Consider the following 21104-nt stretch of genomic DNA (forward strand, 5'->3'; position numbering starts at 1 on the left):
TCTTACTAGTGCACTGCTTCCTGTTAAGCACTGCTCCGTTATGCAGATGAACCTTTTGGTTTGTTTACAGCTTTGACATGTTACAGACACAGATGCTGCAGTCTCCATGTGCAGGTCTTTGCGTTGAAGATGTGCCGGCATTTCTCTTGGGTATCTTCTAGGCAGAGTGTCTGGGTCAGATGGAAGATGCCCATTCATTTTTTTTTTTTTTTTTTTTTTTTTTTTTTTTTTTTTTTTTGGTTTTTTGGTTTTTTGAGACAGGGTTTCTCTGTGTAGCCCTGGCTGTCCTGGAACTCACTCTGTAGACCAGGCTGGCCTCGAACTCAGAAATCCGCCTGCCTCTGCCTCCCAAGTGCTGGGATTAAAGGTGTGCGCCACCACCGCCCGGCCCATTCATGTTTTTAAACTGCCAACTGTTGTGCCACTCACGTCTCCAGCAGAGAACACAGCATCAGCTGTTTGTCTTCATAGTTCTTGGTCTGCTTGTTCCACTTAGGTTTAGGTATTTCATTAGGGATGCCTGCGGTGGTGTACCACTGCTTCATTATTACTAGTGGTGATTGAGTAAAGAAGGAAATAAAAAGGAGGCCATGACCACCCTCTGGTATGGTGGAGGAGAACATAGTAGCTAGAGGTAGGAACACTGGGAACCCGAGTCCAGAGTGAACACAACCCTAAGCCCAGCCATTGTGAGGGGAGTCAGGAGACCAAGAAGCCAAACAAAAAGGAAAAAGGGTAAGAATAGGACCAATATAGCCAAACTGCTGGACTATATAGGGAACAGCAGCTTGGGGAAAGGCAGCTTAGCCCAGTCCTTGGGCTGGAGAATATTAAGGTAGGGGATTCGGTATGCCAGCCAGGACCCTGTAATAGGTAGGGACTGAGGGATATTGGGAAAACCTGGTAGCCAGGGTCTGATTTGATATGTTGACTAGGCATCTTAACTATTTGTCCTGGGTTTGAGACCTAAGTGTTAAACATTTTTTACTGTGCTTTGAACCAATCTTGATGGTGTTGCCTCTTAAGTACATAAATGCCCCAGCTGTATTCTTTTTTCTGGCTTGATTTGGCTGTTTCTAAGTCCTCTGACATGTATTTGCCACTTAATAACTTGTCACATAATACTAAAAAGAAACCCTTTTATAAAGTGACTCTGTTGACTCTGTAGTTCACTTAGGGGAGAATGCACACATTAACAATAGCGAGTTCCAGGCCAAGAGCCCAGGTATGTGGGGGTTCTCTGTGTCTGTATGTCATAGGGACAGGGTGACCAGGCCTCCTTGGCTTCTGGCCTCCTTTTGAGGGATGTATATAGTGAACACCCTTGTAGTGGGCACAGATCTATTCCCTCCATCCAGTACAGAGAATGTTTGGAATGAAGGTTATGAACTCCAGGGCACAGGTCAGGCACACTACTACCCATGTGAAGAGATGTGGCCTCTCTGAGCTTGGGGTCCCTGTGCTGAGGTGCAGTTTTTGTCATGTGCATGATCTGTGGCATTGGGTCTTAAACCAGCACAAACACAGATACTCTGGCTGTACTGACGAGTAAGAAGTTTTGTAACAGACAGGAGTGTATCTTCTGTTAGCATCCTTAAAATGTAGCATGTAGCTTGACAATCTGCTAGTAGGGTGATATTGTAGGCCTTCAACACCTTAGGGGCTGGTTGAGTGGGCTTTAAATAAACAGTTTTGTTGGGTGTGCTCTGATGTGGGTAGACTCCTGCCTTAATTTTGTGTCACAGACTCAATGGGGTGGATTCTAAAGTTTCTCTCTCTCTCTCTCTCTCTCTCTCTCTCTCTCTCTCTCTCTCAATGGGGTGGATTCTAAAGTTTTTTTTCTCTCTCTCTCTCAATGGGGTAGATTCTAAAGTTTCTCTCTCTCTCTCTCTCTCTCTCTCTCTCTCTCTCTCTCTCTCTGTGTGTGTGTGTGTGTGTGTGTGTGTGTGTGTTCGTGTTCATGCACACGAATACATGTGTTTTGAGACAAGGTTTCTTTCTGTAATAGTCTTGGCTGTCCTGGAAATCACTTTGTAGACTAGCTGGCCTCAAACTCACAGAAATCTGCCTGCCTCTGCCTCCCAAGTGCTGAGATTAAACACCATACATCAGCTCTTCTAAGGTATCTTAAAGTACCACTTTGCTTCTGGGGCTGTCTGACTTCCCAGGATTTCTTGTCCTTGAAGACAGTTCATGGTTTTTTGAACATAACAAGCACAGCCCAAACCTTGAGATCTGTTGCAAGCTTATCTCATTTGATAACTTTAAACTCATTCCTTCTACAGTCAAACAAAACGTGCTAGACTCAAGTCCTAGACACTTAACCACTGAGTTATGTACGCCCTGTTTTATGTGGCTCTGATGTTAATGTTTTAGAATTTAATGTGTTTTAAGGTTTGTTGCTGCTGCTGGTGCTCCTGCTGCTGGTGGTGGTGGTACTGCACCTGGGGCTCCCGGCATGCTCAGCAAGTCTGCTCCTGAGCTGCTTCCCCAGCCTGCCCTGAAGTTTAGAAAGCTGAGAATACATTTTATCATGAAGTAGGGAAACAGGAGTGTGTTGGCTTCCTGGGAAACTGTAATGCTGTGCTTGCTGCCTGTGTTGCTGCTCTCAGGACCCGACCTTCTGACCTCAGGCCAGGAAAGAATTTGAAGAGTGGCTGCCTGTCCTCTTCTGTCAGTAGGGAGATCCACTTTGTGAGATGTATTCAGTTTTGCTCAAAATCTCTAATACTCTTTGAAAGGTCTGAAGCCAGGAGCTTGCTAATTCCCAGAAATTAGTTTCTGCTTCATCATATAACCCCTGTCATGGAGCTTGATGTCTTTAAAGAGCACAGCCTTAGACTCACTCCACGGAGGTGGGAATCGAAGCTTTCTTACTGGTAAACTGATCTAATGTGTTGAATTCACTTCTCTGATCTGTACGGTGGGAACCACCTCAGGGTCTTACACCTAATACAGTAGGTGTGAGCTCTCTTTTATTCTGATCTAAGGATCTTGTACTTCAAGGGAAGCTTGATTCCTTTTTTGTTGCTTGACCTAAGCAGTTGCTACTGAGTTTTCAGACCCTGTGCTTCAGAGAACAGGACCAGTTGCTGCTGAGCTTATCTCTGGTAAGCTCGTCTCACTCCTTCTAACCTTTGCTGGATTTCATTTTCTTTCATTTGATCATTACATGGCTGCCTTTTTCCCAGGCTGGGTCCAGATTCTTCGCATTCCTCTTAAGCCACAGAACTGGCACAGGATTCTAGCAAATAGCTGATGAGGACAATGTGTATTGGGGTGGTGACCACATATTATGCAACCGCTAATGCAGACTAGTGTTAGACTCTTGCTGTGGCTGTGGTGCTGCATTCCCTGGATACACTGTCAATGTGCGCATGGCGTTCACACCCATCTTACATCTGCTTGGCTTCTCCAGTGATCTGAAGCATGGCGAACTTTACAGACCTGTATCTTCAGCTCAGACTTCCTCCAGAGCTCTAGACTCAGAGCCAACTCTGATGAGTCCACAGGCACACTGAATAGACATTCACATCCAGTGTTTACACCAAACTCCCAGCCTTTTCCATACCAGCCCTAACCACAGTCTGCACAGTCTCAGTGAACTTTCCTTCCCAACTTATCAGCCTGTTTTAACCCCCTCCCCACAGCAACTCTTGATTTCTTTTTATCTGTCACACCAAGATCTAGTCTGTTTGGAGGACTGCTGACTGTGCTTTCAAAACATACCTAGGATTAGCGCAGCAGCTGCTTCTTGTCCTGAGCCACCGGCACCTCATGTGGAGCCCCTGCAGGTCTTGTGGCCCATCTTTCAGGCCTGGTGGGGGAGCCAGGAGTAGGAGGGAACAGGCTACTGGCCAGCTTTCTTGCTTGAATCAAGAACCGAGAGAAAAATGTTACAAATGCTTCTTTGACTAGAACAGTGAATTGTACGTAAAGAATGAAGCTCAAGCAGGACAGACAGAGCTTAGCTGAGGACTGCTTGGTCTGTAGTCTACTCTGCTTCTGACTGTGATCCTGCCTCAGTCTACTGGGTGCTGGGAACAGAGCTGTGTCAGTATAACTGAGTTTCCTTCTCACACTTGACCTTCAGAGTCTGTGGCCCAGGGCTTAGAGGTCAGAGGAGAAAGCCTAAGTTTGAATCTCAGTAATAACCTAATAGAGAACTCTCAGAAGTACCTAGTGGAGTTGTTCCCCTAATTCTGATCATCAGAAAAATGTGTTTCTGTGACCTGTGAGTGTAATGGAGGAAATTCATTCAAAAATGAATTTCAAAAATGATTTCCTGCCGAGTTGAAGGCTTACTTCCATCGGCCTGGCTGGACCCTGTATGTCACCTTGACTGTTCCACTGTGTCCACACAGTTGTTAAACATTCACATACTTGGAAAGATGTTTGGAGGTGAGGTTAACTTTGCAATTAGTAGACTAGTGCAGTAAACTCTGCCCAGTCAGATGGAGGTCTGAGCAGGACACAAAGGCGGGCTGCTCGAGCTGCGGTATAGCCTTTCCTGCCTCACTGGAAATGCTTGTGCTAGGCTGTAAGTCTAGTGGCTGTGACCCGGAGCTGTGTGTTGTTTCTCTTGGGTCTCCATTTGCTGACTGTGATTTGGTACTGAGCAGTCTTCATTACCGTCTACCATTCTTTAGAGTTCATTTTGTTAGCTCTTGCTATTCATTTGCTAATCCAACCACTCATCCATCCTCACATCTTTTTGGCTACATTTCTCTGGAGAACAATTGAGAGAAAAAGTTTCCAGAAGAACTTCTTACTTCAGTTAAGTCCTTAATGATTTCTTAAAATACCCTTTCAGGATTAAAAAAAAAAATCACTTATTTGAGATGATAATATAATTACATAATTTCCTCCCTTTCCTTCATCTTAGTCCCTCCCATTTATCCCCCCTGTTCTCTTTCAAATTCCAGGCCTCTTTAAAAAAATTAATTGTCATTATATACATTTATATGTGCATGTATATCCCTAAACACCTAAGCATAACCTGCTCAGTTTGTATAATGTTAACTTGCTTTTAGGGCTGACCAGTTGGTCTGTTCTTCTGAGGAAGACTATTTTCTCCACTCTCATCATTTCTTAGTTGCTGGTAGGTAGTTCCCTTGTGATGCTGAAGCCTCTTGGGCTTCCCCTATCCACTTTGGCATTCTTTCATGTCTGTTGTTCTCCTTGTTCAGCTCATTTTAAAGCAGTCGTGTTGGTAAGACTCTATGGGTGTAGCTTCTGGCACTCCTGTGAGACACAGTCTTATACCAAGCTCTCTAGTCCTCTGACTCTTGCAGTCTCCAATATCCTTTCTGACTTGCATGCACTGCACACGTGTGGTACACACACACACACACGCACACACATACACTAAAAATAAACAATTATTTTAAAAAATAAACCACCTATTAACCCTTGAAGCAGGTGGATAAAAGGTAATGCCTTAAAAGAAATATCATGGACTGACAGTTGTCCCTCAGAACAGTAGTATGGTTTCTTTTGTTTGTTTGTTTTGGTTTTGGTTTTCGAGACAGGGTTTCTCTGTGTAGTCCTGGCTGTCCTGGAACTCACTCTGTAGACCAGGCTGGCCTTGAATTCAGAAATCCACCTGCCTCTGCCTCCCAAGTGCTGGGATTAAAGGCGTGCGCCACCACCGCCTGACAGTAGTATGGTTTCTTATTAGGAGAAAAGCTGACTGCCAGCTATGATCTATATACTCTCATTCTCTCTTGTGTTAGCTAACTGCTAGCTATGATCTATATACTCTCATTCTCTCTTGTGTTAGGTACCTTTCTTGTCACAGAATACTGGATGTAAGTGACTTAAAGTGAAGGAAGACTTATCAAGCTCATAATTTCAGAGTTTTTAGTTCTTTCTGACAGGAAGGGATGGCAGAGTAGCTCCCATAATGCCAGGCAGGAAGCAGGAAGAAGGGACCAGGGTTTGGATATGTCTGTCAAAGACATGCTCACAGAGATCAACTTGCTCCAGCTAGGCCCTAACTCTTAAAATTCTTGCTGCCCCTCTGCCTGCCCTACAAAAACCATCATCTGGGGACACATAAGCCTGTAGGGGATTCAGATCATAACACCCACCAAATATCTTTCAAGAACATTTAGACAAAACAAAACAAATAACCTTCAGCCTGTTGGCTGTAGGCCATTGGGAGCAATGGGCAGTTCTAAGGGATGTGCTTTGGGATGTGTGTGGTCTTGGATAGGAGGTCTGAGACACACAGGACAGTGATCAGAGACAGCAGTAAATGATACACTTGAATGATAGCATAGAGTCTCAAGAAAAACTGTGGAGAGTGTCAGAAATGACTCAGTGATGAGGGAGCTTCCAGCACTCCACGGGCAGTGACTGACAGATCAGTATTACCAAAACTCAGCAGGAATGTGAATCATTTGCCTGCTGATTACATAGAACACTGTGTCCAGCTAGACAATGTCTGTGTGTTTCCTGAACACATGCTCACCCACCAGAATTGGCGAGTTTATTGACTGTATATCAGGGAAGTTCCACAGATGTTAGACAGCCAGAGTCATATGGAGTGTCTTCTTAGTGTAGAGCAGAACGAAGCTGGAGTCAGTAAACTGCCTCATGCAGACACAAGTGAGAGAGGCAGTCATAATCGGAGCCAGATGGTTTGGGATTAAATAGAGTATTACATCAAAATGGATGAGCTACTTTAAATTTCTCTCTCTCTCTCTCTCTCTCTCTCTCTCTCTCTCTCTCTCTCTCTCTCTCTCTCTCTGTGTGTGTATGTGTGTTTGTGACATAAGTGCTTATGTCAAAAATGAAGAAAGTGCAAAATGAGTGAACCAAACTTGTATCATAAGAACTTATTGGGGGGTATGAGGTGGTGAGATCGATGGTTCATTGGGCAAAGATTCTTGTCACCAAGCTCGAGGACCCACACAGTGGGAGACAACCAACCTTGCAAGTTGTTCTCTCGTCTCCACACATGTTGTATCATGTGCCCTTCCAAAGAACAAATGAATGTAGGAAGAATCTTGAAAAAGAACTCACGAAATTGAAGCAAGTTGAAAGAACACAAAGAAAAAAGTAAAAGCAAAAGGGAACAGTTGGGCAGGTGGTAGAAGACACCCAGAGGCCTGCCTGCTGCGTGAGACACCCACCGCAGCAGAAGCCACTGTAATGCACGAGTCTGTTGTGGAGAGATGGCAGAGAAAGAGAAGTGGAAGGCTGAGCACCATGAGCAGAGGTGAATTGGAGACTTGAGGGTGAGAGGAACAGCCTGATGGGAGTAGCCAGCCTGCCACCTGAGGCTGTGGTGAAGTCCCAACCTGTGCTGCCTCTGAGAGCCATGTCTGGGTCTGTGGCCATGTCTGTGGGTCTTATCACCATCAAAGGTCATGCGGATGTCCCTGATCTGGGCCACCACCTGGAACCATGTTGATGTCAAAGGCCTATGCAGACATGGCCCTGGCCTTCACTGGCCCCACTCCTTGCCTGCTGCAGCACTTGGAAGAGTGGACCCTGTATCATGCCTGGGTAGCTCAGTGGAGCTGGGGCTGGTGACAGGGACACTAGTGAGCTAGCCTCAGGAGTGTGAGTGTAGAAGGCTAGCTCCACACCTTGTCTACCATGTGGTAGCATGGGTGAGGGAGAGATAGCCTCTTCCCCAAGCCCTAGCTGCCTGTGGCAGAAGGGAGAGCTGGCCTCAGGTCATGAGAGCAGGAGAACTGTCCATGTCCCTCACCTGCTGTAGCACTCAGGAGAGCAGGTACTACACCTCACCTGGTTAGCAGTAGAGCCGGCCCTGGTGGTGTGGGGTGCAGGTAAACCAACCCTGAGGGCATGAGAGCCAGAGAGCTGACCCTGCCCCTTGCCAGCTGCAGCATTGGGTGAGCTAGCTCTGACAGTCCTGGAAAGCTTCCCCTGGTAGTATAGGAATGGGAGAGCTGGTAGCTGACCAACTTAGCTCATACCCAGGCCCAGATCTAGGGCTTTGACTTAGCCCAACCCAACATCTACCCCATTTATGAACTGCTTGGAGATGGTCCTATGAATTCAGAGTTACAAGACTTCTGTGGCACAGGGCAACAACATCACATCTGAGAGGCATCCAGATGAGAATTCAGTATTGATGGCATAGCAGAACTCAGAGGTCTCGAACCAGACAATGACTCATTGCAATGAACATTTGCAAGTAAAAATGTGTGGTCAGAAGTATATTGTGGAACACACTGTGACACACTACAGATTCTAGAATGAGAGTTTTTTATTGTAATTTTTTATTTTCTTTTGTGGGGGATGATGCAAGGGTAGAATGCGAATGCGAAGGGAGGGAGATGAGGGACTGGGGTGCATGGTGTGAAGTTCACAAAGAATCAGTAAAAAATGTAAAAAAGATGTTTCCGGGTAGGCCTAGCAACAGAGCTGAGAGGGGTGGAAAGAATCAGCACATGGAAAGTTAATCAGTAGAGTATCCAGTCTAAAGAGTTGATCAAGACGAGACATGTGACATTATTAACATATACCCACAAAGGAAAAAAGAAAGGGAGTGCGGTAGAAAAACACACGTGCTGGGCTGAGGTGATCCGGGAGTTAGGAGCCCTGACTGCTCCGTCGGGGGACCACCTGCAAGTCCCAGCATTCATATGGTAGCTAATAACTATCAATAAGTCCAGTTCCGGGGGATCTGATACCCTCTGATGATTAATACTGTCAACTTGATAGGTTACGTCCAGGCCGCCCGGGCTCTATTTCTGTGTCTCGCATACTCTCTGGGGCCTCTGCTTATGCACATTTTCCAGGCTCCATGATGTTAAGGTAGCACCACTCAGATTGTTGTGGGGAGCCTTCTGCTCCTGTGGAGGGAGCACTTCAGTACCCAGGAGCCACAGCTCCCCCATGCGCTGTACCCAGCCATCAGCCACAGGGGAGCGCCGTCCATCTAGGAGCTTGGAGGAAAGCACTCAAAACAAAAGCCTGTGGCCTGTGAGACTTTGTGGTTTTCTTAGGTCACCATTTGTATCTGGGCAGCCTTGGAGGGGCCCTGATGTGCAATCAAGCTGTGAATAATTTACTACACCTGACTAATCAGCATATATGAATGTGCTTAGCATAATGTGCTATATTAGCATTCCACAGCAGATATTAGAAATAAGTATATTTCTCAGCTCTAGTGGAATTAGGACAGCGTTTATTTGGGCATATACTGTAATTTAAATTGGCATCTAATCTCCAAATGCTTGGATGTTTCCTGCTAGCCTTCTGTTACTGATTTCTACTGTAAGGCGGATGTGCCAGAGAACATTCTACAGGTGATTCCAGTCCTTCTGAATTTGTCAAGACTTGTTTTGTAGGTCATGGTATTGCCCATTCTATAACTGTCTCTAGTACACTCAAAGGAGAGGGTGTGTACCCTCTGCTGTTGTTGGGTGGGAGTTTTCTAAATGTTAATGCTTTCTTGTTAGTTGATGATGGATGTAGGATTTTTGTATGTCTTGGCTGGTTTTCCCTCCACTTGTTTAGCTGATGATTGAGAGAGGAGTGTTGAAATCATTGGACCATTATTTCTGTCCTGCCCTGCCTTTGCTTGTGACGTTCAGTGATAACCCCTCCCTATTGTTGTGTCCCTTTGATGAGTTGACCCTGTTGACATTTGTCAGTGTCCCTAATGGTAAATCTTGCTCTGAAGACTGCTTTGTTGTTGGGCTTATTGCTGGGTATCATACCTGCTTTCCCTCTCTGGACTTCTAGAACACCATGCTTCATAGTTACTTTTCTGTTGCCATGGCAACCCCATGACTATGGCATCTTATAAAAGAAGCATTTAATTTGAGGGAATCACAGTTTCAGTGTCTTAGGGTCCATGATCATCAGACAGGGAGTATGGAAACAGCAGGCAGGCAGGCAGGCAGGCAGGCAGGCAGGCAGGCAGGCAGGCAGGCAGGCAGGCAGGGCCCTGGAGCAGTGGCTGAGAGTTCATCTCCTGATCTGCAAGGGTGAGAGGGAGGGAGGTGCAAGGAGAGAAAGAAAGGTGCCAATGGGTCAGGCTTTTGAAACCTCAAAGCTACGACACACCTACTTTAAAAAGGCCACATCTTCTAATCCTTCTTCCAAAGTTCCACCAACTGATGACTAAAGTTTAAATACTTGAGTCTATAGGAGCCATTCTCATTCAACTCACCAAACTATAGCTCTGTTTAAAGTGTCCCTCATTTTGTACTTGGGACTTAAGTATTTATCTGGTCCTGGGAATTGAGCCAGGGCCCATATGTTTATACAGGCACTGTGCTACTCACCGCATATCCTCAAATCCTTAAAATGTTTAAAGTTTTGAATCAGGGCCTCACTAAGTTCTCCAAGCTGTCCTTGAACTTGTAATCTTCCTATCTCAGCCTTCTGAATATCTGGAATATAGGCTTGTGGCAGTAGGCCTGGCTTATTTTCTGCCTTTCCAGGTTTTCATTCCTTATTCCATTAAACTCCTATTCTCTTCTAGATTAATTTAGTTGTAGTCAATAGTAGTGTCTTAGTTAGGGTTTTATTGCTGTGAAGAGACACTATGACCAAGGTAACTCTTATAAAGACAGCATTTCACTGGAGCTGGCTTACAGTTTTAGTTCAGTCTGTCATCATGGCTGGAAGCATGGCAGTGTCCAGGCAGACATGGTGCTGGAGAAGGAGCTGAGAGTTGTACATCTTGATCCCAAGGAAGTAGAAGGAGATTCTCTTCTGCAGGCAGCTAGGTAAGAAGCTGTCTTCTACACCGGGCAGGGCTTGAGCACTAGCAACTCCAAGCCCAGCCCACAGTGATGCACTTCCTAACAGTGCCACTGCCCATGGGCCAAACATATTAAGATCACCACAAGTAGTAATTCTTTGTCTCTCCATTACTGGTTTATCAGCTTTAATTTTTCTCTTGGTGGCAGTTTAGGTAATAAAATTGGTCTGTTTGATGTATTGTAGCTGTATTCTGATGCTGTGACACCCATATGAACAGCATAAAGCTTACAGGTGTGGACTTCTGCTGCTGCTGTCATCATCTGTCTTCGTTTCGTTCCCCGTTGCTGTGATACAATACTCTGACAAAAACAACTTAAGGGCAGAAGGTTCATTCCGTCTACAGTTGAAGGAGTTCATTATGGTGGGAAGTCAAAGCTGCAGGAGCTTGTAGCAGCCCTTCCCAATTGCATCCACTGTCCAGAAGCAGGCAGCTATTGCTTGCCTGTTAGTGCTCAGATGCCTTCTCTACATAGTCCAGAGACAGGAGCACAGTAGAGTAGCCAGCAGTGTGCCAAAGGCCTCTCCTTACAGAATCCTTGCTGGTATTGACACCCCCTCCCCAGCATGACCCATCATGCTGGGTGAAGCTCCAAGAGAACTTTCTCCTTTTTCCTACTAGGAAGCTAATTCAGAGAACAGAAACCCTGCCTCCCCTGCCTTGCCCACCCAGGAGGCTCCATTCTTGGTCTTCGTTCCTCTGCCCAAGCTTATGCGTTTCTCTGTGCCAGGCTGAATTCATCAGTGAAACCTACATCTAATGCAAAATGTGAAAATTACATGCTGCCTCCGCTTTAATAGATGGCACACCGTTCTGAGAGCTCTGTGCTCATGGCATTTCTGCCCACTTGAATGTGTCTTGCATGTATTGGAGTGGGGCTCAGGCTCTGTACTGCATCAGAGTAGAGCCACCTGCCACAACAGTGTGTCTGGAAGAGCAGCCTTGTCCCTTTGCCTAGTTGGCTAAGCAGCGGCTCTGCCATTGCCTTCCCTGTGATCTGCTAACTGCAGTATCACTTGGAAAGTGCAGATTTTGCGAGCAGGAAGTGAGGAATCTGTTGCTAGAGTGCGATTTAGAAGCAGACAGCACTGTGTGTGGAGGAAGTCAGGAGGCTGCATTTTATCATAAGATGCTTTTCATTTATTTGAAAGTGTGAGGAATAGTGCTGTTTAGGGTTTGGGAAAGAAAACACTAAAATGTCTGAGTGGAGCAAAGACCAAACCATGCAGAGACCTATGAGCTGATCAGTAGGATGATGGGTGGGCAGTGGAGGGCTGTGAGCTGATCAGTAGGATGGTGGGTGGGCAGTGGAAAGGACCTGAGAAGCAGTGGGCATTTTAGGAGTAACTGGAGGCCAGTGTGGCACACGCGTGTGTGTGTGTGTGTGTGTGTGTGTGTGTGAGAGAGAGAGAGAGAGAGAGAGAGAGAGAGAGAGAGAGAGAGAGAGAGAGGAGGGATGACCAGAGCGATTGATGAGGTCAAATTACCTGTGAAAATTCAGGCAATACTCTGAATGAGAAGGCCTTGGCTATAGCTGGTTCTGACTACTGTGCGGAAGCTAAGAGGAGTCATAGGGACCTTGTAGGGTGAGGAGTCCAATATAGCCTACAGTAGGCAGTGGTTCTGGAGATTGAAGGGAGTTCAGTCAGGATGGTACCTAGGGATTCAGTTTTCAGTCTGGGTCATGGATAGTGCTATTGTAAGGAGCAGGAATAAGCCAAGAGTTCAGGTTAGTTCATTTAAGCCGAAGACATCTGTTAGCTATTCCCAGGAAAGCAGCATCCATAGCTGGGTCAGGGATGGAAGGCAGGGTGGGTCCAGAAAATGTACTGGGAGTACCTAGGAATCACTGTTACACAGAAAGGGCTTCTGGCCATGCTGCTCCATTCTCACTATGGCTTCTCTCATCAGCTCTCAGCTGAGACAAGGCTTTTGTTATGGCTTGAATACAAGTTCTTCCCCACAAGCATTTTTCTGAATTTTCATTTTTCTTTATGGATAAATAAAATTCCATTGTATATGTATACCATATTTAAACTTTTATTTAAAAATGTTTATTGCATTTACTTATTAATGCACACATGTGCATGTACACATGTGGACATGGTACATCTGTGGAGCCAGAGGACAATTCATGTGAGTTGTTTCTCTTATTTCATTCTGTGGGTTCCAGGGATCGAACTCCGGTTTTGAGGGAAGTCCTTTTGCTCACTGAGTCACCTTGCTGGCCTCGTACACCACACTTTCATTATCCATTCATCTGTTGTCAGACATGGAGCCCATCCATTTGTCTTGCTATTGTGAATAGAGTAGCAACAAAATGTATGTGCAAGCATTGCTGTAGAAGAATATAGAGTCCTATGTATATGTGCCAGGAGTGGTGGGGCCAGGTCATAGGAAATTCCTTTTTGGGAGGGCAGGAGGACTGCCTCACTGATTTCCATAATGACTTCCACACTGTTTTCCATAATGGCTATATCAGCTTCTATTCCCGACAACGGTGAATAAGGGTTCCTGTCTTCCACATCCTCCAGCACTTGCTGTCATTTGTCTTGTTGATTCATTTGGTTTGGTTTGTGAACAAGGGTTTTCTTTTAGCATAGTGCTCCTCTTCAGAGCTGAAGTCTCAGGCTGTTTTGAACTGCCTGGTGCAATGCAAGAGCATCAAGTGCCCTTAACCACTGAGCTATCCTCCTCAGCTCAAGGAGCAGCAGTCCTCTGTGCTCCTTGTCTCTAGACTAGCACATTCTCATTGGTATGTGAGGGCCATCTGAGAGATATGGAAGAAAATTCCTTTTCAATGGCTTTGTGTGCTTGGGCAGAGCATCACGGCAGTGAGGGCATAGCAGAAGAGGTTCTTCCAACTGACTTGGCCATCCCGATGCTGCTGATGGTGACAGTGGTGACCAAGACAGTGCCATCCTTAATACATGATTATTCGTATGTGTCTCAAACCACCGTGGTAGACACCAGTGGTTCGTGTCCTCAGTGCTGTGGAGACATTTGCGTAAGAAGCTGAGAACCTGATGTCCATCTGGAGTCTCAGCACTGTGTCACAGTTGTCAGTGCCCTCTTGTCACACCTGTTGTAGATCGCTGGCTTGTGTGCTCAGCCTCATGTTCTGCCCTCACACGCCCACGTGATTCAGACAGTGGGAATACCAACAGGGGAGCCTGTCCCATCTGAGGAGGAGGTGCATTGAGATTGAGAGGTGCAGTTTTCCCAAGGACTATGGAGAAAATAGCCCCTTAAATACAGGGGAAGGGGGTGACTCACAATGAGGAACCAGAGGGAAAAGTTACTCCATTCATTGATTGTTTGGGCTTTTGTAATAAAATCGCCTGTTTTGTTTTGTAATCTCTGAGTGTTACCATAGGGACATAAAGTATTTCCCCTAAGGCTCATGTATTAAAGGCTTGGCTCCCAGCTGGTCACACTATTGGTCCCAGCTGGGACGTTCTAGAAACTTTAGGAGGTAGGGCATAAATGGAGGAGGTCTCTTTAGGGCTGGGTTCCTAGGGAACTATATCTTGTTCTGTACACCCCCATTCCCCCTAAATTCAGGGCCCTAGGAACCATGTGTTGCTCACACTGCCTCACCACAGGCTCAGCTTCAGCTATGAACTATGGACTGAGGGTGTGAGCAAAAGGCCCTCCTTTAAGTTGTTCTTTCAAGCATTTTATTTGCAGCTGCAGAAAAATGAAAGTTGGTTCTGGGGGTGGAAACTTTGCTGTGATAAACATGACTTACGCTTCTTAGCCTTTAGAACTGGTGTGCAAGAGGGAGGGGGCTTTTAGAGATGAGGCAGGAGAGGCACCAGAGTGCTGCAAGCAGAGCAGAGCATCAGCATATCCACAGGATGCTGAGCTGCAGAGCCCTGTGCTCTAAGGCTTCTAATAGGAAGGATGACTGTGCTTGGGATTAGACCCAAGGTCACTTTTGCTCCCTGTGATAGGACTTGTCTGTGCTCTGTCCATGCTCTAAGACTTAAGGTAAGCTGAGTTCACAGGTGCAAGGTTGTGAAAAGAGCTTTGCTCACTGCTCTTAGCCAGCCTGACAGTGAGGATTAGGAGTAAAAGAGGGACTGGAAGGATTTGAAAAGCATTTGGCCAGAGAAGCAATTTTGAAGTGGGGACCAAAGTAAGAGTGTTACAGAAATTATTGCCCTTCAAAAAGTTCCATTTCACAAGGACAGTAGGAATGATAACAGGGGCATCTCAGGAGTTGGCTTCATCCCAGCTGTGGCAGGCTCAAAGGCATGAAAGAGTGAATTCATTTGAGACTTTCTTTCCAGAAGACAGTGCCTCTGACTCACGCTTCTGGAGTCACATCCCCTAGGACAGTGCTTCCCTCAGCTCCCCAGGCTCTTAGAGGCTGCTAAAGCTGTGGGTTACAGGGACATGGTTGTTTACTGCTTGATCCAGTGGCAGATCTTGATGTCATTCACCTGATGCTGACCTTTCAGACATGCAGAATGCAAGAGTAATGGGCTCATGGAGCTATCACTAGATTCACAGGAAAACCTGGGAGTCCAGACAGTATGTAGCACAGTTGGAATCCTCACAGGAAGCTCTCACAGGAGGCTCATGAGAGGATGGGGTGACGCCGAACATGAAATGGAGACTTGAAGAAGTTAGAGATGCCAAGTAGTAAAACCGGGATGAAGGAAAGCTGCAGGTAATGAGGTGAGCTGACCCTCAGCAGAGGCTATGTAGTCTGTGAGTGACAGGGCCATGGGGTGTGGCTCCCCAAGATTTCTGAGGCTCACATCCATCATCACTTGTTCCAGATGATAGACAGGACTTAACATTTCCCTTCCTGATTTCAGTCTTTGGTCAGTCCTTCCTTTCTGTTCAGTCTTCCTTCTCATCTGGAATACGAGTGTTCACTCGGTGCTGTTATGTCATGAGAGTGTACTGTGAGTCGGTCTTGAGTCCCAGAGGATGTTGAACTTATCCATCTGAACAATCTTAGAACTGTTAAGACCATGGTGGTTCTTAGAGATGGACTGAAGGTATTTTGTGTTGTGGTGGACCTGAGCCTTCCGGGTGCCAAGGGCAGAATCATAACATGTGAATGCCATTCTGAAGAGTTCAGAAGTTAAAAGAGCAGTGCTTGATTGGTGGCAGCCTGTTTTGGGAGCTTCTAGAAGCTTCAGAGGGTGGGACCCAGCTGGAGGAAGTGGTCACTGAGAGTGAGTTCTTGGCAGTGTATTTTTCTTCATTGCTTTCTGTCTACTGTGCAGTGAGCGGTTCCTGCCATGTGCTCTGAGACCACGATGCTCTCCTTCACCAGAAGCCCAGAATCAACAGCCAGGGATTATGGACCTTTGAATCTGTGTGCAGATTATATGATTCTTCTAAGTTATTTCCTCAGCAATTTTCTTCATAACTATAGAAACCAGTTAACACAGGATAGTTTCATTTACACAGTGTTCAAGAGCAGGTTAAAACGCAGCCCCGGAGCAGATAAGAACTTCAGTTGCTTATAGGTTAGCTGACCACAGGAAAGGGTGTGAGGGAACTTGGTGGGATAGAATTGAGTGTCAGGACTTGGTCAGCATCTGTAATTTCTAATTTTGCTTCAGTAAGATGACACACGAAAACTGTTCTTAGCCATCAAGGTTCACAGTGTACACACACCACTAATCCGTGTTCATGTGTATTGACTCTCAACATCTCCCCTAAAGCCCTGCTGGTCTTTCCTTCTCATTACTGCGCACCTTCCCTTTCTCTTGTCCAAGATTCCATTGCTACCCAACACTTCATTCCTGTTTCATTGCTCATATTTATAGAAAACTTGCAAGACTAGTTGTATTAGTCAGGGCTCACTAGAGTGGCAGAGCTGGTTGAGTGTGTGTGTGTGTGTGTGTGTGTGTGTGTGTGTGTGTGTGTGTGTGTGTGTGTTTTACTAAGTTGGCTTACAAGCTGTGGTCTGGATAGTCCAACAATGGCTGGCTCATGATGGAGAGAAAGGCCAAGAATCTAGAAGTTTTCCCATCCATGAGACTGGATGTCTTTGCAGACCCAATCTGGTGCTGGAGTCTGGGAGGGTACCTGGACAGCTGCTGAGTCTACACTGGGCTCCTGAAGAAGTTGGATTTAATACCAGTTGCAATAACAGGGTAGATGAACTTGCCATCAAGAAAGGGGGCAAGTAGACAAAAGCAATAGCTTCTATCTTCATGTTCTTTTATGTGGGCTGCCAGTAAAAGGTGTGGCCTGGATTTAGGGTGGTCTTCCCACTTCAAACAATTTGATCAAGAAAATCTCTCACAGGCATGCCTAGAAATTTGGGTTTTAGTTTATTTCAGATGTAGTCAAACTTACAACCAAGATTGGCTGTCACACTCGTGTTACACAGTGAGTTACAGAGTCCAGAAGTTAGCCCGGGTCTAATTTACTGCCTGCTTGTTAACCCTCGTTAGAGCGTGATACCATTTCCCCTGATGTTCTTCCACTGGCATTTTCAAAGTTTATCCTTGTTATACCGTGGGTCAGTACTTTATTCCTTGTTGTGGCTACGTAATGTCTACAGTTTGGATGTCCAGCATGTGCCCATTTGTCGTCTGACAGGCACTGGGGTCATGAGCTGTGACCCATGTTGCTGGAGTGTGCCTGCACAAGTCTTTGTGTTAGTCATTCTTTTAGAGGCAGCGAGCTTAGTGTTCCCTTACCTGAGCATGACTAGAGCTCCCCTTCATATTAAAAGACTGTTCCCTTGGAAACAGGTCTCTAGAACTGACAGTTCTCTTTTGCTCAGTGTGTGGGAGTGCAGCATCACTTCCTCTGAGAAGCCCACTACTTAGGAGTCATTTCTCTTGTGCTAAGCATAGATTTCCAAGGTTTGAGCATGTTCTAGATCGTACTGCATGTTTCAGTTGGTTTTCTGGCACTCTGTCTTTAGCTTAATCAGGTCCATGGGCTGTCAGTGTTTCCCAGCTACTTCCCACCTTCCTAGTTTTCCTCTCTTAACTACAGAGATGTGAACATTGTGTCTTACCAGTTCCCTTGGGGTTTTAACATCATCTTTCTCTTGCTAGCTCACGTTGCTTTATTCCATTTTCCTGTCTTCTTCCCTACTCATCTTTCATTAATTTGTTTTTCTGTGCTTGTGTGCACAGATATACATTGCCACCATGCTGACATGAACTAGCTAGCAAAGGTAGCTTTTTATGTGGATTCTGAGGTCACACCTGAATGGCTGGGCCTGCCTGGCTAACACTTTACTCACTGAGGCATTGCCCTGGTCCTCATGGATTTTCTTTGTCTCTCCCTTTAATTCTCTCTCTACAAACACCTTTGTCTCAGTTATTGTATTTTCAGTTGTAGCTTCGTTTGTTACTATGTATACCTTCTCTTTATTTGCTGAGATTTTTTTTTTAAGACTTTTCACCTTTGTTCATTGAGGAACTCTCATGGTGGCTGCTTTAAAACCATTGGATTGGCCTGTCACTACACTGAAATACCTGAGGCAGGCTAATTTGTAAATTCTAAAAATACTTATTTTGGTTCATGGGTTTGAGGTTCAATGACCTAACAGCCCTGTTCATGTTCCGGTGAGGAACCCTGAGCTGCATCATGTTGTAGTTGAGAACTTAGGTCTATGTGTGTCTTCATCTACTTTTAGGACCCTACCAGGGTTCAGGCACTAATGATTGAATCAGTTCCCAAAGGCCTTACCTCTAAAAGCAATGAATATATTATCTACACTTTAACACTACTAACAACTTATGACTGGCAATTAGATTCTCACATGAGTTCTAGGAAGGAGCAAGGCCTCTAAAAGCAGGGGTCCTAGAGACCCTTGTGAGCCAGTCCTAGCATGTCCTCTCTGTATAGTGATCTTTCATCATCTTGCCTTATCTGTCTCTATCTAAGTCCCTGGGTTTTGTGATTGGGACTGAGTTCTGTATTACTTGTCTATTTACATGGTTTATGATATTTTCCCTCCATGATCTGTCTCCCTTCAACTATTGTCACAGTGACTGAGCTCTTGCAGTGTCATCATGAGGTTATCCCTGTTGGCTGTACCCTTGGTTGCATTTATCTCATGACTCGAGTCTTATTTTATCCTCCTCAGGGGTCCACACAAGCTCTCTCTAGCATGCCTAGTGTAAGTGAGGGTGCAGTGCATCTGCCAATAGGCTGACACACTACCTAGACCACTCTACAGGTAGAAAGAAAGGTTTAGTGGGGAATCTAACTTTCAGGCTGTCTCAAAATAGGGGGCAGAACAGCAAAAAAAAAAAAAAAAAAAACAAAAAACAAAAAAAAAAAAAAAAAAAAAAAAAAACAAAAAAAAAACTGGGAGAGGTGTTGTTAGTTTTAAGGAGACAGCTAGTAGTGGGGGAGGCATGTAAGCCAGAACAGCCTGGGAGTTAGAGCAAGGGGAGGTCTGATGTAGGCCAGAACAGCCTGGAAACTACCAAGGGACTTTAATCTGTTACAGGTTTGTTTGAGTTAATCAGGAACTAGATGCCCCTGCCAGAGGCAGTTGGCTGTAAGGGAAGTGATGGCTTTCCCAACAAACAGAACCAACTTTACAAGGGTTCTGAGGAATGTAGAGTTTAGGCTTTTGTTTGCCCACAAGAGATCCTTCTGACCTGGTCAGAGTCCAGCCTGAGCTGAGGCCAGACTGTGTCATTCAGGACAGTGTCAGCAGCACTGCCATTTGGGGGCCTGCTCTGGACCCAACACCTAGTTATTTGTTCCTTCTGCATTTTCTTTACATTTGTGCTGCAGTGGCCTTAGCCACATAAAAGGGGATTTTTATACAGGGTAAATGAGCTTGCTGAGTGTTGCATATACAGTAGATATTTTCATTAATTTATATGTGTATTCATGTTACATCTCAAGAACAGCCTCCTCCCCCTTCTCCTCCAAGGTATACCCTCACAACCCCCTCCCCCCTCATTACTCCCTTCCTTTCTCCTCAGAAGTACCATGGGTACCAGCCTGCCCTGGCACATCAAGTCATAGCAGGACTAAGTGCATTCTCTCCTACTGAGACCAGACAAGGCAGCCCAGCGAGGGGAAAGGGATCCAAAGGCAGGCAACTGAGTCAGAGACAGGCCCCTCCCACCCCACTCCCCACTTCCACCTCAACTCCAGTTGTTAGGGGACTCACATGAAGACCAAGCTGCACATCTACTACAAATGTGGGGAGAGGGAAGGCTAGGTTGAGCCCATGTATGCTCCTTGGTTGGTGGTTTAGTCACTGTGAATCCCCATGGGCCCAGGTTAGTTGACCCTGTAGGTCTTCCTGTGGTGTCCTTGACCCCTCAAGCTCTTTCTACCCTCTGCCCCACCCCTCACTCTTTCACAAGACTTCCTGAGCTTGGCTGTGGGTCTCTGCATCTGTTTCTTTCCATCAGCTGCTGAATGAAGCCTCCCAGAAGACATAGTAAAAATGGCTGTCTTATCAAAAGCAATCTACAAATTCAATGCAATTCCCATCAGGTTTTCAACACAGTTCTTTCCAGAGCTTGAAAGAGCAATTCTCAACTTCATATGGAAAAAAAACAAAACAAAACAAAACAAAACAGGAGAGCTAAAAATCCTATACAATAAAAGAACGTCTGAGGTATCACCATTCCTGATTTCAAGCTGCACTCTAAAATAATAGTAATAAAAACCACATGGTACTGGGATCAAAACAGACAGGTTGATCACTGGAATGGAATCGAAGAGCCAGAAACAAAGCTCAAGTAGCTATGGATACTTGATTTTTGACAAACCAAACCATACAGTGGGAAAGGAGCTTCTTCAACACACGGTGCTGGTCTAGCCAGGTGTCTGCATGTAGAAGAGTGCAGATAGATTGCTCATATGTATCACCTGCACAAAACTCAAGTCCAAATGCACCACAGACCTCAACATAAAACTGGATATACTAAACCTAATAGAAGAGAAAGAAGGGAACTGCCTCAAACACATTGGCACAGAAGACAACTTATTGAACAGAACATCAATAGCTCAGGCACTAAGATCAACAATTAATAAATGGGACCTCATGAAACTGAAACGCTTCTGTAAGGCAAAGGACACCATCAGTAGGACAAAATGGCAGCCTACAGAATGGGAAAAGATCTTCACCAACCCTACATCTGATAGAGGACTAATATCCAAAATATATAAAGAACTCAAAAAATTTAACACTGACAAACCAAGTAACCCAATTTAAAAACAGGGTACAGAGCTAAATGGAGAATTCCCAACAGAGGAATCTCTAATGGTCAAGAAGCACTTACAGTGGATATTTTAAGTATTGGCAAGACAGCCCAAGCTTTGCTGTCATAAAGCTTTCAGTCTGCTGGGAAAAGAGAAGGACATTTTGTAGAAGTGG

The 21104-nt window shown here is 45.4% G+C and overlaps 1 protein-coding gene across 8 annotated transcripts in view; it reads left to right on the forward strand.

The window, feature by feature from the left end:
* The window catches only part of Hsf2bp (heat shock transcription factor 2 binding protein), a 79899-nt gene that overhangs the window by 48300 nt on the left and 10495 nt on the right, over positions 1-21104 (forward strand). The window lies entirely within an intron of this gene.

Source organism: Arvicanthis niloticus, chromosome 20 (genome assembly GCF_011762505.2).
Source record: "Arvicanthis niloticus isolate mArvNil1 chromosome 20, mArvNil1.pat.X, whole genome shotgun sequence".
Taxonomy (NCBI): domain Eukaryota; kingdom Metazoa; phylum Chordata; class Mammalia; order Rodentia; family Muridae; genus Arvicanthis; species Arvicanthis niloticus.